The 17,654-nt window shown below is 44.0% G+C and overlaps 1 protein-coding gene across 1 annotated transcript in view; it reads left to right on the top strand.

The window, feature by feature from the left end:
* Nucleotides 1-429: 429 nt before the first annotated feature.
* Nucleotides 430-17,654, top strand: part of LRRC8D (leucine rich repeat containing 8 VRAC subunit D) — a 52,713-nt gene continuing 35,488 nt past the window's right edge. Inside the window, exons 1-2 of the mRNA XM_058030397.1 lie at nucleotides 430-609; nucleotides 11,904-12,041. The gene's annotated coding sequence lies outside the window, so the exon portion shown is untranslated. The remainder of the gene's footprint in view (nucleotides 610-11,903; nucleotides 12,042-17,654) is intronic.

The raw sequence follows: 17,654 nt of genomic DNA, 5'->3' as shown, positions 1-17,654 counted from the left end.
GTGCGTGCGATCCCAGCGGTGCCGCCCCCGCCCCAGCTAAAGCTGCCTTCGACTTTTTGGTTCCCTCAACGGCTCAAGACAGACAAATGAAATAACTTCCCTCCTTCCCCATGATAATATTTTAATAATGAAGCCACTCAATGTGAACTTGTCGCTGCTTTATTTGGCTCACGCACTACGTTCCATTTACCTACGCACCGCGAACACCCCTCGGGCTTTGCCGCGCCCCGCGGACACTTGCAGCGCCCCCGCTCAGCCCCGGTGGTCCCGGCCCGCGGCACCTGAGCGCGGCGGCTGCGCGGGGGGCGAGCGGGCGGGGCCGGCCCGGCCCGGCCCTCACATGCGCGGCGCCGCGGGAGCCATTGGCCGCCGCCCCGCCGACCCCGCCGCCGCCGGCAGCCGGTGCTGTCCGCACGCCGAGCCATGCGGGTGCGCGCTGCAGGACGCTGCTAGGAGCCGAGCCCGCCCCGCCTCTGCCCGCCCGCATGGCAGCTCCGTGGGACTGACCGCCGCCGAGAAGCTCTGCGCTCCCGCCGCACGCACGGCTCGGCTCGGCTCGGCTCGGCCGGGCGGCTCTCGGGGTCCGCAGCCCGCAGAGCCGTCCCTGAGGTGAGGCGTGCGCGGGGCCGGCGGGAGGCGGTCGGGCAGGCGGCGGAGGGGCCGCGGGGAGGGGGCGGCATCCTTACCGGCACCCCCTCCCCGCGCCTTCCCTCGCGCTCCTCTTTATCTTTTCCTGCGCGCAGACCGGCCTGGGCCGGTTCGCCGGTGCTGCTGCCAGCCCGGTGTGCCTCGGCGGGACCCCGGGGCCGGCTGCGCTCGTCGCGCTGCTCTCCCGCGGGATGCGCATCCACGCAGGATGGGCCCGCATGAGCGGGGGGCCAGCGGCGAGAGCGGGGCTAGGAGTGCGGCGTGGTGCTGGGGAATGCGGCTGGAACTGCGAGCCCCTTTCGAGGCCAGTGGGGTTGGATCCGGCCCCTCTGGGGGCCGCCAGCTGTGCGGGTTTTGTATGGGGTCAGCTGTGCGTCGTGTTCCAGCGCACGCAGATTAAAGGGGCCCAAGCCAGTCAGTAAAGCACATCTTCAGGGCAGAACCAGCCCTTGTCAGATAACCATCTCTGTTTTTTCGAGGCGCGTCTCCTCCCTTCCCCGGCTCCCCAGTACGTGGCAATACCGACTACCGCTCCTTTAGGAGCCCTGAGCTTGGCACAGCAGCTCCTGTATTGCAACCTGAATTCCCCTCCCCGTCACAAGTGCTGCTGCTGCTCTCAAACAAATACGAATTCAGGCGCAGAAGGCTTGTGACTTGCCCAGCATCCTTTAGGGGAGCTGGTCTGCGGTCACTGGGGGGATTCAGGCTCTGCGTTTCCAGCACGCCTGCAGCCCGTGGCACTTTCTCCTCTGCATGTTCCCAGTGTGTAGGAGCCATGAGATCGGTTACTCAGACTTGAAAATGGAGGACGGTAGTGGTGGTGGTGTTGTTTGGTGGATAAGTCTTAGCAGTACTTCCTGTAATGGTGGTGCTGAAAGTGATGTTTTACTTGACTTAGCTGCTGGTGCAGAGAGCTCTTTGGGGTACCTGCTGCTCGTAAGCTTTGCCACTTACAGCTTTAAAACAATCCCCTAACACCACAGGGAAGTATCTGGTGTTTTTTCAGCATTATGTCTGTCACCGTGATAGGAAAGGATAGTGTTTTCTGCCTGTAAAACTGAAGGTGGGGAGTGACAATGCCTGCTTGTTTGGGAGAGAGGGCTTTAGGATGGGAGAAATTTGCATGAACAGGGCTGAGATTTTAAACCCGCAGCTCTGAGCTATCAAAAAAGCACTCTCATGCCAGATGGGGTAGCTAAGTCCCTTTCTCTGTTTTGTTTTTTTTTTTTTTTTCTTTTATTTCTGACTTGTTTCTTGTTTTCTTGTGGTGGTGTTTTGTTTTGTTTTTTCCCCTCACCTCTTCCTGGAGACAAAGGAAACCATCTTTCTTCAAACTTAGGGTAAGGTTAGTGTTGTGTTATTTGCTCTTGATTGCCATCTTTAAATCAATTCACCAAGCCTTACTTGGAGCCAGGATCCTATTCATTCTTTGTGCATTACAAATGCCCTGTAAACCTTTTATTGTTAGTTGAAACTGATTTATAAGGTCCTGACCTAGGAATATGCTTCTGTGGCTATTCTAGGCAGGCATTGCCTTTATAGTAAACTCACTTGGTGCTTTGACTGTACCTTGCATAGTGTCAGAAACGCTTGTCTGTTTGCTCTGTCTGTTTCCTTGCACATAATAGCAGGGGATACTAAATAGATTCTGTTATTTGTAATTGTGATGACTTCAACACAAAATATTAAAACTTTACAACAGCTGTGTGATGTTATGCAGGGAAGGAAGCAGCATTAAGCTGTCATTTGTTTTGTAAGATCCAGGTATGCACAACAGATATATCTACCAGTCTTGACATCCTTGAGGGCATGGTAATCTGTCCAGTGTGTTGAGATCTGGAAAAGGAATTCTAACCAGCAGTACCAGCAATGAAGAAAGACTTTGTGCTGCTGTCAGAGGAAGGTAATTATTAATAGGAGCCAACCTCTATAATAACAATGCAGAGAGAGTGAAAGCACCTGGGTGCTTGCCCTGGAAAGATTAACTAGTGAACATTGTACTAACACATAGCTGTACACCTGAAATGTAGCTCTTATACTCCAGTTCTTTCTTAGCCCTTTGTGCCTGTTGCCTCAGTCTCTTGTGTGGCAATACTTAAGTGGTGGTACAGAGATACCACAGCTCTGCCTCCTGTTTATGGACACTTTCTTGACTACGTGCCTGGATAGGGAGGAAAAAGCTAATGCTGTTTGTGCTGGACTTGCCATAAGTCCTGCCAGTGACAAAAGGATAAGAGAATAAAGGCTAGTGGAGAAAAGGGTACGTCCATCCCTGTGGTCAAAATCACTTGCAGCTATGCGTGTTGTGGCTTGGTGCAATTTTATAAGGGAAGTTTCCTGCGTTGAAGTTGGTTCTTTTAAATTCTCTAGGTTTTCCCATTTCTTCTGTGTATTGAGGTCCCATTCAGAGTGTGTTAAAGCCAGTGGCAGTGAGTGGGTTTTGAATCAGGCCCCATAGGCAAGCTGAGTTTCTTACCTTGTCCGTGTTCTCTGATGGCACGGTGGCTGTGTCAGCTCCTGCTTGTGCTGCGTTCCCGAGGGCTGGCAGAGTGCTGGCCCAGCACCTCAGCCCAGCCTCTCCCTGTGCCTTCTGCTGCACCCCTCAGAGCCAGAGGGAGCTTGGGTGCAGGGGCACTGTGATCGCTGAGTTAGTGTCCTGAGGCTTGCAGCACTTCATCTCTGTGGGGCTGCTGAAGGCTGATTTGCTGAGAAGTACCCTGAGTCACAAGTGGGGGAATATAAGGAACTCAGTAAACAAGTTTCTCAACTGGATTAAAAAAAAAAAAAAAAAAAAAAAAAAAGGGAGTTCCAGTGTAAGTATTTTACAAAATAATGAACTCTGAAGGTTTTCATTTCCTTTCAAAAAAGCAGTTTTTATCTTCCAATTCACGAAGTTGCTGTAGGTCCCTAAATATCATAAAACACAATTAGCAATTTTTATACTTAGATGTTACATATAATAGCACAGTAACATTAAGTGAAAAGAACAAAACTTGGTATTTCAGTTTCTGCTACTTAAATTCTTCCATTTCTTGCTAGCATTGAAATAGGGCTGTACAGTTCTCCTTTTGTGGTTTTTTTTTCCTTTCTGTTTTATTTATTTATTTGTTGTCTCTTTGCGCTGGGGAGATTATATCCTAACCAACCTAAAAAGAAAAAGCTATTGCTGTGTTAAGAAAAGTGGAAATATTTTTCCCCAGAAACTTTACATTTAGGTAAAGACTTGCCTGTGCTTTTGCATAACTGACGTTTTAAGCATGTTTTTTTAACAAGCAATAAAAAGTCTGTGGACTTCACCATGCAAAGACTTGTGTCCATGACTAATTTTCCACCTATGTATGGTTTCATGAGTCCACATGCATGCATGAGGCTCTCTGGGGTCACGCTAGTGCTGCTTGATCTTGGAATCTATCTGCTTTTGTTCTTGGCTGTGATGATGAGCTGCTGTGGGTCCACACAAGACTGAGATATGAAGAAAGGTGTTTGTGAAATGCAGTTCTCTAGCAGTTACCAGCATTATGTTTTGTGAAAGCAGTTGTAATTAGTGTTTCAAGGCTGTCCTGTACTTCTAACCTTGAACACTTTGAGCTACATTTTTTGACTTGCTTGTGTTGGGGATGAGTTTGGCTCAAGACCTTTTGGTTGGAGCAAATTGAGTACAATTTTCTTTTAACCATATAACAAAGAATAGGTACCAATTGCTTGCCAAACAGTTTCTCCCCTCAGAGATTACAAACAAATTTAGGAAAGTACAAAGCCAGGATTTCTAGTGTTTAACTTCTTGAGAATCATCTTGGTTTTGGCATGTGAAAAGGAAAAGTGCGTCACAAGTCAAGTTGGCACCTAATGCCGTCAGTAATACTAATTTCAACATCATTAATTTTAACTGACACTGCTTCAATCTTTCTCTTACCACAAATTTATTTAAACTCTTGAAACTCTTTTCATTTGTTTTTCTATTCTCTTCAGCGGTAGTGAGAACAGGTTCTTGTCCCCCTTCAGGAAATGGATAGGAAGAGAAGTTAAAAGACATTCATGTAGCAGCTGCCAGAATATTGAAGGAGATATCCTTGGAAGGAGAAAGCTTGTTTTCTAGAAATCAAGCCAGCAAAATGCCACTTTTGCCCAACACTTGGAGGCAGGCTGTAGTATGGGAAGTGAGTATGACTGCACCAAGGACTCGTTTGTTATAACTGTTTTAAAAGAAATAACTTAGTTTTCTTCTTCTCTCTCTTCAAGTATAAATCAGGATACAAAACTGTATTGTTCATGTAGCCTCAAAACTAATTTTCCTTCTTTCCACTTGAGCTCTTTCCTCAGAAGTGATTTGTTCTGAGACCAAAGTAATTGCGACATTCAAGACTTGAGAAGCAGTCGTGGTGTAAAATACAGCCACCCTTAGGGAGGAGGAAGGATGGTTGTTGCTCAGATATTTTTTCTTTTTGGAGGCCCTTCTTTGGTAAAGGTAACTCTGATTAAGAAGTAGTAAGAACTAACAAGGCTGAAAGCATGTGGCATCCAGCAGTGAGTGAGGATAGCATTTATGTTTATTCATCATAGTCTTGCTTTTTGTATTGTGTGATCAGTAAAAGAAGAAATAGTCTGATTCTTGTGATTTACCCTACTCTTTGTTAGTGTTTAAAAAAAAACCCCAAACCCCTCTGTATATGGTCTTCTTGTCAAAAGTTAGGTATCTCAGGTGTTCTGTCTTATGATGATCTACTTTGAAGACCAGAGAATGGTGGTGGAAGATTTCTCAGACCTAAGGAATGGCCACTACACATAATTAAAGGCTGTTGTTACCTTTTCCTATCAGATATCTCTTCAAACTGTTTGCTGTGTTTATAAATTTTGGGAAAAAAAATGCACAGTTCTCAAACTGGAGTTTCAAAAGCTCTCTATTCATTTGATCAGGATTTTTCTGAGTTGTATTTCCTGATGAATTCCCCTGCATGGTTAGACCATGGATAAAGCAGAATAAAGTGTCTGTTGCTGTTTTGGATGTCTTCTTACCTGTGACACTGACATGGAGCTGGTAAATATGATGAGACCGTCTGCTGGATACAGTGGTGCTCAGGATGAGCCCCCTCCCTGCATTCATTATGTAAAGATCCACAGAGAAAGGAAAAAACCCCTTACATGAAGGTTCTTCATAGTCCTGATGAAGCAGTGAGACAGGCTCCTGCCTGTCCTCATGCAACCTAATGGCTACAAAGTCACAGCCAAGATACAGGTTGTCTTTTTTTCCCTCTCTTGAACTTCATTCTTTGCAAGTCAGCATTGAGATAGTTTCTTTATAAAAGGTATTCCTGATTGCCCTTGGGTCCTACAGAAGCCTGGGCTGCCACACCTATAATGTTTTCAAGTCTGGCCAATTGCACAGATACCAACATGCCTGTTAAAAGCTGTGTGGAAAAAAATTGAAGCACTTTACTCTTGCTGCAGTGATTTTCCAACCTGAGATTATAGCTTTAAGGAGAGAACCAGTGCACAGGATGTGTACGTGAATATGATGTCTGAATATTTACCTGTTTTTCATCTGTTGCAGGATAGCAAGGAAAGGAAGCTTACATGCTTTCAGCTGCTGTGAGAACTTGTATAAAAAATGCAGATGGCTGCAATTACCCCAGTGCAGGCTTGCTGAATCTGTGTGTGCTAGGGATGGATATATTTGATGTGTGCACATAAAAAGTTGATTTTTTTCATGTTCTGTCAGTAAAAGGTATGGTTTGTTGTCTGTCTCAAATACACTGATTAAATAACTGAGCTTATACAACACCGATTTGTTAATCATTGAAAATAACCTTTCGGTTCAAGAGCTTCCTCTGTGAGAATTAATATTTTATACAGAAGTGTTATGTAATAGACATTTTGTTGCCTTTGCAATCCTGCACAGAGGAACGTGGTGTTAGGCTGATGTAGTTTGGGTTGTTCTGTATAAATTTGTCCACTAAACCAATGCAAATATCAATGAATAAGGGGGAAAAAAAGTCCATATTGCATATTTGTAAATGGTGGTTTGTGTACAGATCATGGAAAGGGAGGATAGGAATTGCTTTGGCCTGACAGTCTGTGCATTAAAACTTGAGGGAGCAGTGTTAGAGGTGCCCTGGCTTGCTTTGTTTCCAGGCACCACTGTGGTTACACAGGCTTTCCACATGCATTAGCAATTGCCTTCATCAAGGATGCACGGAGCACCAGACTGCACGGTTAATCTGACTGTGCTTCCAAATACAAACTGAGGAGTTCACATACAGGGCTCCTCTCAGTGGCTGCCATACAGAAACTTTTATGTACTTACTTTCTGACTAATTAAATGAAGAAACAAAGCCTAACTTACCTAGTTTAGCCGAGGAACTGACAAAAGGGAAATGAATTTTTTCATGCATTTGAGTTTTTTAAAGTAATGTTTGATGGTTTATAAGCCATACTAAATTTATTCACAGTTTTGCCTTGTTGGCCTTGATAATAGAGAGGAAGGAAAAACTGGTTTGATGGTTTTGCTCCTCTCCTTTTTTATCCTTCTGACAACAAATATATTGGCTCTGGAAACAAGGAAGTGAAGGAATGCAGATACATAAAGGCTTGTTGGTGCTGCAGAAATTGTGAGCTTAACCAGTGTTGGTGTCCCAATGAAAAGTAGGTAGGAAAAAAAAAAAAGAAGTGGACTGAGAGGAACGAAATTGTGCTGATAATCGTTCAGAAAAGTGAAAAATGCACAGGTTTGGACAAGAATATTTTTCCAATGTTTAAAACTTGTATTTATCCTATGTTTGTTTTTACTGAAAGTTAATGTCATATGTACTTAGATTGAAAGGTGAGTTTAAGAATGTCTTTCTTAGCATTGATCAGTTTAACCCAAACAGATTTTAAAGAAAGAAACCACTGAGGCCTGAGTTACAGGAGAAAAAAGATAGTAAAGCCTGAAAATAAAAACATGAGAAACATGCAAAAATACAAAAGCAAATAATAATACTGAGACAAAGAAAAGGAGATAACAAAACTGTGGAGAGAAGTGTGAGTAAATATAACATAAAATTAAAAAGTGTGAGGTTATATATGCTGTCCTGCAAGTGGAAAGTGTATGAATTCTGTTTGTTTGAGGGTGCCTCATTCCAGAAACAAGGCTTTTGTGCTCACAGTGGAATGGCCAAGTTTTCCCTGTTTGGAGCTAGCTCGAAGCAAATTATTTGAAAAAAATTCATTGCATGAAATGTAATGGGTGCCTAAAGCTCACGGGCTGAATTAGCACAAGCCTGGTTTTGCCTAATGGCTTGCACGTGCCTCATTTGTATTTTAGGATTGCAGTGTGTCCATGTGCCCAGTGGCCCAGGGCAGCCTGGAAACAGGCAGTGGGTGTGCAGCTGGTCAGTGTAGGAGCAGAGTGCCCCTCTCTGCTGTTCCTTCTGTGCGTGAAGAGAGGAAGGTGGCCCTCCACACTCTCACAGCTGCTGATTTCTGTCACCTCGCTCATGATGAGACTTCGTCAGTGTCTGATTATTTACCCCTTTGCTGTTTGAACTTGTAAAATCTTAGCTCTGGTTTGCTCTCTGCTGAAGAGTGTGATACCAGAGCTTGCAGCATCAGCTCCCTCTCTGCTGCCTGTGTGAAACAACGAGTGAGCTGCAGCAGTGAGGAGGTTTGCCTGCTTCACCAGCAAGGTTTGGTTTGTTGATGTCTTTGCTCTATTCCTGCTGTCTGCAGCACAAGAGAGGAAGTGGGGAGGAGTTTGCACACAGCCTCTGGCTCATGGATGGGAGAAGAGGGGGTGGCCACCAAGAGAAGGGAGGAATTACAAGGAGCTCCCAAATTAAGCTGGGTGTTGGGTGTCATATGAAAAGCAGGGCCTAGAATGGACAATGAGCTCTGCAGGGAGTGGCAGTGGGATCCTGTAGGCTCCCATGTAGCAGGAGCAGTGCCTAAGGTGCTTTCCAAGGGGAGTGTGGTTTCAAGACCAGCTGGAGCAAATTTGAGCTTGCACTGCTGTTGAAAGGGGAAGTCCTGCCTTCCAGCCCACCCTCTGCTGTGGGCAAGATGCCTTTCCCAGGCACATACCATGGAGAGAGCAGGAATGTTAAGTAGCAGGGTGGCCACTAATGAGCTTCAGCTAATTGCAAAACTTACTCAGAGATAGCAACAAAATCTGGTACTTATCTGGTTAGGTTACATGCTACTTTTGGCAGTATTTCTACAGGAGGTATCTCTGCTGGGGATTTTTCTTTTCTCTTGATGGCATGACACTTCTCCTGTGTGCTGGTTTGCTGTTTTTCTTAGGCAGCAGCAAAGGAGGAAGATGGCATTTTAACTGAAGAGATTGTCAAATGTCTGCTGTTGTCTGGGTACTTTGAGATATATGTAGAACTGAGAATTATTCAGCTGTGCCGAAATTAAACCTCTAATGACTGGAACTGCTTACTTATTTAATTAGCTGGGGTTTGGGGTTTTTTATTCCAAAATATCTACTTCTTCCCCAAAATACTGTGACTTCCCTCCTTTTCATTTCTTTACAGAATTCATAATGATTTGTTCTAAGTGAATTGTTCAGGGTTTTTTTCAGTCTGTTAACAATGATTATTTCCCTGTTAAAAGCATCAGAAGTATTGTTTTCCTTAATGGAAAAGATGTTTGATCAAGTGACTGTACAAATGGAGGCAGCCACTGTATATAGGACGTGGCATTTGGAGGTTGCATGTGTTATGCCTGAAGTGCCAAGTGCTTGGCTGTGATTCAGATGAAATTGGCACTGGCTGATGCCAACACCCCAATGTAAATGTGGTGTCTTTCCCTATGCTGTAGGGCCCTGAAAGAAAAGTATTGAAGTGAATGAGTGCCAGAGGGGACGAGGTTAAGAGAGAAGTGGTGCATGTGCTCCTTATTTAATCTCCTTCGTAGCCACAGTCCCACATACTGACTGTACCAGTGGGTGTGTGTTCTTGTATCAAAGCAGATGTTTCTGTAAAAAAGATGTTGCTTTGTTTTAATAAATTGAAGTTGTCACTTCAAAAGTGGGAGAGGGAGGTGAAGGAAGTAGCATAAAGTGAGAATTTGGCAATTGGGATTTGGAACAAAATCCATGAGGATTTTTGTGGTAAGAACTGCAGGGAAGAATCCTTCACTGGTCTTGGCATTGCCCAAACATCTACTTATGCACTGTTATGATTTATATAAGAAATTCTGCTTTTTCTGCTTTTAGATTGGTTTTGGGGGGTTTTTGTTTTCTTTTGTTTGTTTTAAACCAGAAATTTGTGTTTTGTCATTTGTTATCCTTTACATTTCCTCAGGTATGATCCAGTTCATGTGCTCAGCCTGTTGTGGGAAGGGGAGGGTGGTGGTGATGGACCTCAGCAGTGTTTCAGATTGTGATTCAGTTCTTGAAGACAAGCTGTCCTGTTCTTCCCATGCCTTGCCAAGTGTGGTGGTGCTGCTGTTCAGCCTCTCCTGGCCCCCTAAATGCTGATACACTCTCAAAAAGCACAGTCCTACTTGGAAGGTGGGAGCTGCCTTTGCCTGCTGCTTTCAGAAGTGGTTGGTTGCCTTTGGGAGCGCTGCTGAGGAGGGATTGGAGGGCATGGTGAGCTCGGTTCAGGCCCTTCCTACGTGGCTCCCTGACCTCCCGAAAAACAAGGGTTACAGGAACAGCCAAGGTGAATGGCCCCGTGGCTGTGAGCGTTTTCTGTTAGACCTCAAGTATGATCCAAAGGTCTGTTCTGAAGCCTGCTTGCTCTAGACCCTTGGAAAGTATCTAGTCACAGGTTTTTTCCTCCATTTATTTAAAAACCTTGAGTCTCTGAAGACTCCAGTTCTGCATAAAAAGATTTGCTTCTCTTGAGACCAGTTGACTACTCCAAGCCCTTTCAAGAAGAAAAGTCTATGAGGCATATTTTATTTGAGGATTTGACAGTGTTTTCCCCATCTCCTTATCCTAGGTCTCTACTGCTAAGAAGAAACCTGGAACAGCAGGTTCCTGCTGACCTTTAAAATTATCTCAGTGGAAAGCCTGACACAGGGCTTGTTCCTGTGTGCTTCTGAGTGCCAGTGGGTACCACCCCTGAAAAAGCCTCCGAAGAAAATTAAAGGGAGATTTGGGGGGGAGGATGTGTTTACATTTTTTTCTGCAGTGGTTAGAGCAGCTCAAGTGGGTGAATGCACTGCTCTCAGTGCTGGGTGCAGACCCTTACAGCAGAACAGCCCTGCTGCAGGCGCTGCTGCGCTGGAGCAGGGGATGCAGCTGCTTGTCCCTGCCTGTGGAGCATCCTCTGCTCTGGGGGGCTGCCCGTGTACCTGGGGCTTGCCACGCTTGCAGTGAGCACCTGCTGCACTGGTGTTGGCAGCCTGGCACAGGGTGCTGTGGTTGGCAGTGCTGGGAATGCCCTGGGCACCCTGCAGGGCAGTGGCAGGCTGTGCACTCAGAGTCCTGTAGAATCCTGCCTGTTGCTAAGGGACTCCTTTTGCATATGCAGCAACACTGGTTTATAGAGCAGCTTTCCCTGTGTTTGTTGATTGGAGGCAATTACTGTAAAATACTTGATTTATAACAAGGCATACTTAATAAGCAGCAAAGTAAAATAAATATTCATGAATTACCTGCTGGAGTCTGTTCTTTTTGCTGAGTCGTTGCTTTCTGTCTGTGTACTCTGCATAGGTCTGGAACCTCTGGGTCTCTGGGAGTGAAGGCAGCTCTGCTGGATCTTAGCTGGTGGAAGTTTTGGGCTGAAGAAGGAGGGAGACAATCCCACTTTTTCTCTATTTTATTCATCCCAGAGGATAGAGGTGTTTTCCTGAGATTTTTCCAAGCAGCTCATTTGACTCAAAGTGGTCTTCTTGCCTGGCATAGGGCTGTAATGCAGTAGTTGAAGTGTCATCAAAGTGTTTGTGTAAAACATGTGCACTGTGCAGCTACCACATCACTGGGGTCTGGTCTGGCTTTTGTGGTGCTGTAGGGAGGTGATGATGTAGAAATAACAGTGCTCTTGGTTAAGTTAGGATGAGCCAATATGTTTAAGAAAATATGTGGGAAATGACAAATTGCTCATTTGAGATCTATGCTCTTCAAGAATAGGACAACTCATTTAGAGTAGTTCCTCTACTCTAAATTAAAACAAGTTTGTGCTCAGTCTTCCCTAGAGATGAAGCACAGTCAGCAAAAGGATGAGTAACCTTTGTCTTCTGTGTTGCAGAGTGGCATTCCTCTGACCCCCACTACCATGACCACTTTATTTGGCCAGTTTGATTCACAGGAGTTTGTTTTTATATAGGAGGAGTCTGTGGAGCTTGTCAAAATGAGCAAGTGATCATCAGTGTGGCTTGGTATTCCTGCTGCTGGAGCCTTCAGGAGCCAGCGCTCAGCCCTGCTGAAGCCAGAGGAGGAGGGCAGAGGAGCACAGCCTGATCAGGTACTGAGCCAGGAGTGGGAAGGGGTCTTTCATGCAGAGTTCAGTTATGGATGATCATTAGTTATAAAAAGTTACATTCTTTGGAAGGTCTTGTTAAGGTGTGTGGCTCAATGGAGGCCCAGTAAAGGCAGCCACATCTGTGGGCCTGGCAGGGGTGGGTGTTATGGGTGTCTGAGTTCTCTGACAGAGCTGAGGTGAACATAAACAAATGCAACACATTTTCAGGGGTATTTGATTTGCACATCTAATGTGCAGTACATGTTTGCAAATACCGTTTTCAGGCTTCATGTAAGTTGTGAAGAATGGGCTAGGAATACTCTTCACAAATGTCTGGATGTTGAAGAGCAGTTTGATGTCTTGAGGAAAGGTTTTTCCTCAGCTTTATTCTTTGTTCTAGTAGGGAGACTTCAGTGCTAGCTTTTGATGAGCAGTATACTATGTAGGAACTGCAGAGCACAGAGGTAGCAGACTGATGGGTTTTAAGACACAACAATCTCTCACTTTTCTTGTTATGTTTTTATTTGCTGAGATGTCCATAACCATTCCTGGAAACTGGTATTTATTCTTGCATTCACATCTTTAATATTGTCATACTTGAAGATTTAGTCAGGTTCATCTAGTGTGAAGACAGAGAAGTTCAAGATTTTGATTTATTGTATTTGATTTGGGGTTTTTGTCTTATGTAACTGTAGTTTATGTGGAACTCCTGCATGATTTGAAAAGACTTTGCATATTTTTGTGTACCATTAGAGATCCTTTATGAACAGGGCTAGTACTTATGTGAGCTTGCACAATGCTTGAGATGGCAGTGGCATGCAATTCACTGTTAGAGGGAGCATTCTATGAATAGGCACAATGTTTTTTCACCTCAAGTGATGCTTTCTCTCCAGAAATACCAGCCTCTGTAGCTTAGCCTGTCTAAATTTATTAGTCACATTTTTGTTATTTTTGTATTAATTGAGCCAGGTGGAAGCAGTTGAGGGTAGCTTAAAATCTGTTAAGAAAATTATTTCTAATGTTCTAGAGGTAGTTTTCAGCTCTGATTATGTCTTTCCTGGTGTGATTGAAAGATAGAGACACTTTTTCTAGCATCCATTGTGAATACTTCACTTTTTTTTTTTTTTTTTTTGTCTTGGTAAATAAGAATCAGCATTTATTTGATTGAACAACCAGCTTCCTGCTTCCCAAGGAAGAGATAGTGGCTCATTTGCTTGCAAACATCCCTCCTGTGGAGAGTCTTTGTTGGGGAGTTAGAGGAAAGCTAGCAGTTCCTAGTGAAATAGCTGCATAGCAGGATGAAGAGGGATTATTGAAGCATTACTAGGAAATTCATGGCTGTGTGGAAGACCTTATGTGCTCCACAGACGAGCTGACCTAAATTCTGCAGCCAGGCCTAACTGGTTTCTGTGTTGATGTGATGTGGCAGGCTGGATAACCTGCAGCAGATCTGGGGTTTAAAAAAAAAATAAGCAGAGGGGATACAGAGAAGATTTATGTTTGAGTGGAAACACAGACAGGCAAGTCTTTAAGAGTGTACTGAATTGATCTTAATTTTTTTTTTTTGTTTTCTAACCCTCACTTCTCTATTCTTAGTATTGAGTATTTTTCACATAGCAAGGATGGGTCTGTATTATAAGGATGCTCATTAGGAAAAGTGGAGAGATGTTGTTTACTCCTGGATGAGGAATATGTGGATGGATTTGCTCATAAGAGGCTTGGAGTTCTGAGATAGGTTTTAGTAAAGAAACTGTTAAGTATCTTACCAGTAGTGAAACAGTTAACACAACTGACACTTGAACTCTTCAGGAAAATAGGATTAGTATCCACTTGACATAAATGGAATGGCTTATGCTTGGGTTTCTAGGTGATGTTTGTTTCTCAAGATTATACATTACACAAAACATGACACAAAAATCCAAATAGAAAACAAAATGCCAGGTCTGTCACAGTCAAGTTGGTCAGTCTGACCTGCATGCAGTGTTTTTGTGCTATTACTTCTTGTAGTAGTGATGTGACTTTGCAGTTTGGTTTCTGCTGGCACAAATGAGGTGTGAGGGCAGTTACTGCTTCCTGCCTTTTTCTGTACACATAAGCTAGACTGATGCAATGCTCTTCTTGGCTTTCACCCTTCCTGCTTGCTCACTTTGGTTACCTGGTCTCACTGCTTCCTTCTCAGGTTCCTCTACTGGTATGAGAGGAATTTTTTTTGCTAGTACTGCTTATACTATGTCCTGTGAAAGGAACTGTTTATGCAGGCAGAAGAATTTTGCAATCACTAGAAGGACTTTTGCGGTAAGATTTTTACTGGCATAGTTGGGAAGCAAGAAAAAAAATATTGGCTGATACAGTTCAATGAACAAAATGTTAAAGTGTGGCTAGGGGCTTTGCTGTGCAAGTGTTCTGGTCTGGTTACTGTGATGGAGTGTGTGTGTATTTATAAAACATTTCTGTCTGGAAACCTTTTTGTGGCGGCATAAGCTTTAAGTCTTGAATTGTTTTAGAAGAATTTCTGCAACTGCAGCATCCTGAAGTGCCAGGGGAAATAGTGATATTCTGAAACACTGCTGGCTTATTTTAGCTCACATTTCACTTGATGTGCTTTTGATTTGTTTTAAGAACAACTTGTCTGTATAAGCTATTTGTTTACTATACGCACATAATAAGCAGCAATGCTGACCTTCAACTAGAAACCAGAATGACTGCAGGTCCTGCTGCCCCACTGCCAGGAGCAGGTATGGAGAGGGCATTGGAGAGCAAGGGCTGTTTTCCTCTGCATGTGTTTCAATACCAGAAGCAGTAATTAGAAGTTTATTAACTGACAAATTAATTAAATTGATTGGAATTCCCTCCAAAATGGCGAACTGGTTTTTGCTTGCATTAGTGTTATTGCCAAGGCTACCTCAAGGCAGAAGCAATGTTTTCCTTAGTACAGATATAGATGTCATTTTGAGTAATTCTTTGCAATGAAAATAACTGCTGTATATCTCGCTCCAGTGTTACAAGTTTCATGTTGGTTTATCTTTTCTTTCTTCCCGTCCTTCCAGCAGAATTTTCAATGTTATCATTAGAGACAGAAACTGAAAAATAACTGGAAAATAGCTGGAGAACAGCCCCACTTTGGTGTTTTTTTCACTGTTTTGCTCTCGTATTTCTTTGCCTAGACAGGAGACTTGTCTATTACTGATAGCAAAAAGCAGTCCTCACAGTGATGGGTCAGTGAGCTGAGCTGCTTCCAGCTTGTCCTTCTGGAGCCTCACCCAGCCTGGCTGCGGGCGGTGGCACCGACACAGCACGGGGGAGGAAGGGGATGGCCTGGCAGGGCGTGTGGCCAGCTTGTATAGCAGGGAAAAATCTGAGCAGGGTCAAAATGCAGCACTGCTCTCTTTCAGCCTTCCCTGGAGTAATGTCTTGTTGCATGGTTTTGTGTTCACAGATCTGCTTTGTACTGGATATGTATCAAATTCAGTGGGCTGCGGTATTCTTAGCTGTGTGTTTTGACATATTATGATGTTGTTTTGAAGTACCTACCTGCTCTCAGTTCTTGACTGGAATCTCAGGAGGTGCCTTTTGGATAGATGGAAGTGATTCTCAATATGTCATTCCCTTAAGCTTTATCTGTTGTCTTTGGTAGGTGATGCTGTTTTGAAGAAGGCAGCAGCATCACAGTTCTTGTTCTCTCAGAGCTTGAGTGAACACTGGAGCACTAAATTGGTGTAGTGAGGTGCAGCATCAAACAGTAAGGTCTGCCTGTCCTTGTCCATACCTGATTTGGTTTCAGGAGAGATGAAACACTCCCAGCAATTGAGAAATCACAGGAGAGACTGGACTGGGGAAAAGCTGACCTCTTCAACACCAGGTTTTCCTTGTCTACATGGGCCCAACAAGACTTGTCGTGCTGTATTTGCAGATGATGGTAAAGAGGACTACCTTTAGATGTTGGTGACATTATTGCCTTGCATCTCAGATAGTAAAGATGGGGGAAGAGAGAGAGATTTGCAAGGAAAAAATGAACAAACAGCTCTTTGTTGCTCAATTATTTTAGTGCTTCTGTGGTTTAGCTGTTATATTGTGTTACTCTGTCCACAGCTTTTTATGGGTCTCTTTTAGAAAAATTTAAAATTTACATAAATATGTTTCTCTAGTTCTATTTATTATTTCAATTAAAACATTCCACTGCCTTTGGTGATTTGATATATGAAATCTGGCCTTTGTTGCTGTGCAATGAGCTCCCAAACTTTCTGCTTATCTGACTGCATTTCATGAAGTGGGTTTTGCTCAGTGTATTACTGGAAACATGGAAAAGTCTTCTCTGCATAATTGGAATTGTTTTGATCAATAAAGCATCAGTCTCTTTTCCATTCCATTAACTCTTACATTCTGCAGGAGCTGGGCAAAAAACTGATTTTTTTTTTCCCTGCTCATAAATTGAATCTGCTACTTTTTGAAGTAAAATGTTTTTCCAGGCAAACTGCAAAACAGTTTTCTTGGGGAGTTCAAGTAATTATTTAAGGAATATAGTAATTGTTGACATTACTGATATTTGAAACATTGGGGGAGAAACAATTACATGAAAAGACATTTTTGAGAAAGGAAAACACCATACAGCCCCTTCCCCCTGGCCCTGCCATGTGCTGTTTTGAAGTTCTGTGCTAGTTAAGGGGAGCACTGACCAGGTTTGGGTTTGGTTTGTTTTTTCCAATCTTTACTATGGAGGAAGCATTGTAATTTAAGGCTTTAGAGGCAGAGCTCAAATGCCGCTCCACTATTTCCCCCAAAACCCCACCAGAGAGTTGCTTGTACCAGAGCTGCTCTCTGGTGTCCAGCTGTCCTGTTGGCAGCTGGATCTGGCAGTCCCACGTGCTTTGCTTTTTGGCAGGTGGTGTGTTTTGGTGACTTGCTGCCTGCCATGCCAGCGGGCTGAGATGCTGGTAGTGCTGCTGGAGGCTGGAGCAGCAGACATCCCTGTGCCATGGGTGAGATGGGAAGGACTGGAAACAGGGATGCTGCATGGGGTTTTTCTTGAGGTGCAAGAGGCGGTGGGCTGTGATAGAACCAGACAGCCACGTCTCAAGTCACCACCTTTTGGCTGAAGGCTGTTTTTTCCTAAGTGTCTGTGCTCTCTAGTCCTTGGGCAGTCTCTGATTGGTGGTAACTTGCAGTGAAGTTCACAGCAGTACTAGATTTTCCTTTTCAGCTCAGGGAACGGGATGGAGAGCTGCAGGTAACCTGTGCAGGATCTGGGTGAGTGTTTGTGAAGGCAGATGTGGGTGGTGACAGAGCTGGGAGGTATCAGAAGGGAGAACATGGAACATAAAGCTCAGCTAATTTTGCAGGAGTGTATTGGCCCACTCCTCTGGATTGTGCTGTCCTGGTATGTGTATTTAAACTGAGACAATCTGAAATTACTGGCTGTCAACTTGTTAAAATAATCACGTTGCCAAGAACTCTATCATTTTGTTAAGCTTCATTTCAGATTTATTGCATTTTTTTTCTCCTTTAAGGGGACTAATTCAGGGGATGCAAATGTGAGGTTTAGCACACTAGTTCCACTCCCTGCAGTTCATTTAAATTTTCTTTTCATTTGCTTTTGCCCCCCTGCTCTATCTCAACCAG

Source organism: Melospiza georgiana, chromosome 9, assembly GCF_028018845.1.
Source record: "Melospiza georgiana isolate bMelGeo1 chromosome 9, bMelGeo1.pri, whole genome shotgun sequence".
Lineage (NCBI taxonomy): Eukaryota > Metazoa > Chordata > Aves > Passeriformes > Passerellidae > Melospiza > Melospiza georgiana.
The sequence above is the reverse complement of the archived record's forward strand: the minus strand, read 5'-3'. Positions and strand labels throughout refer to the sequence as shown.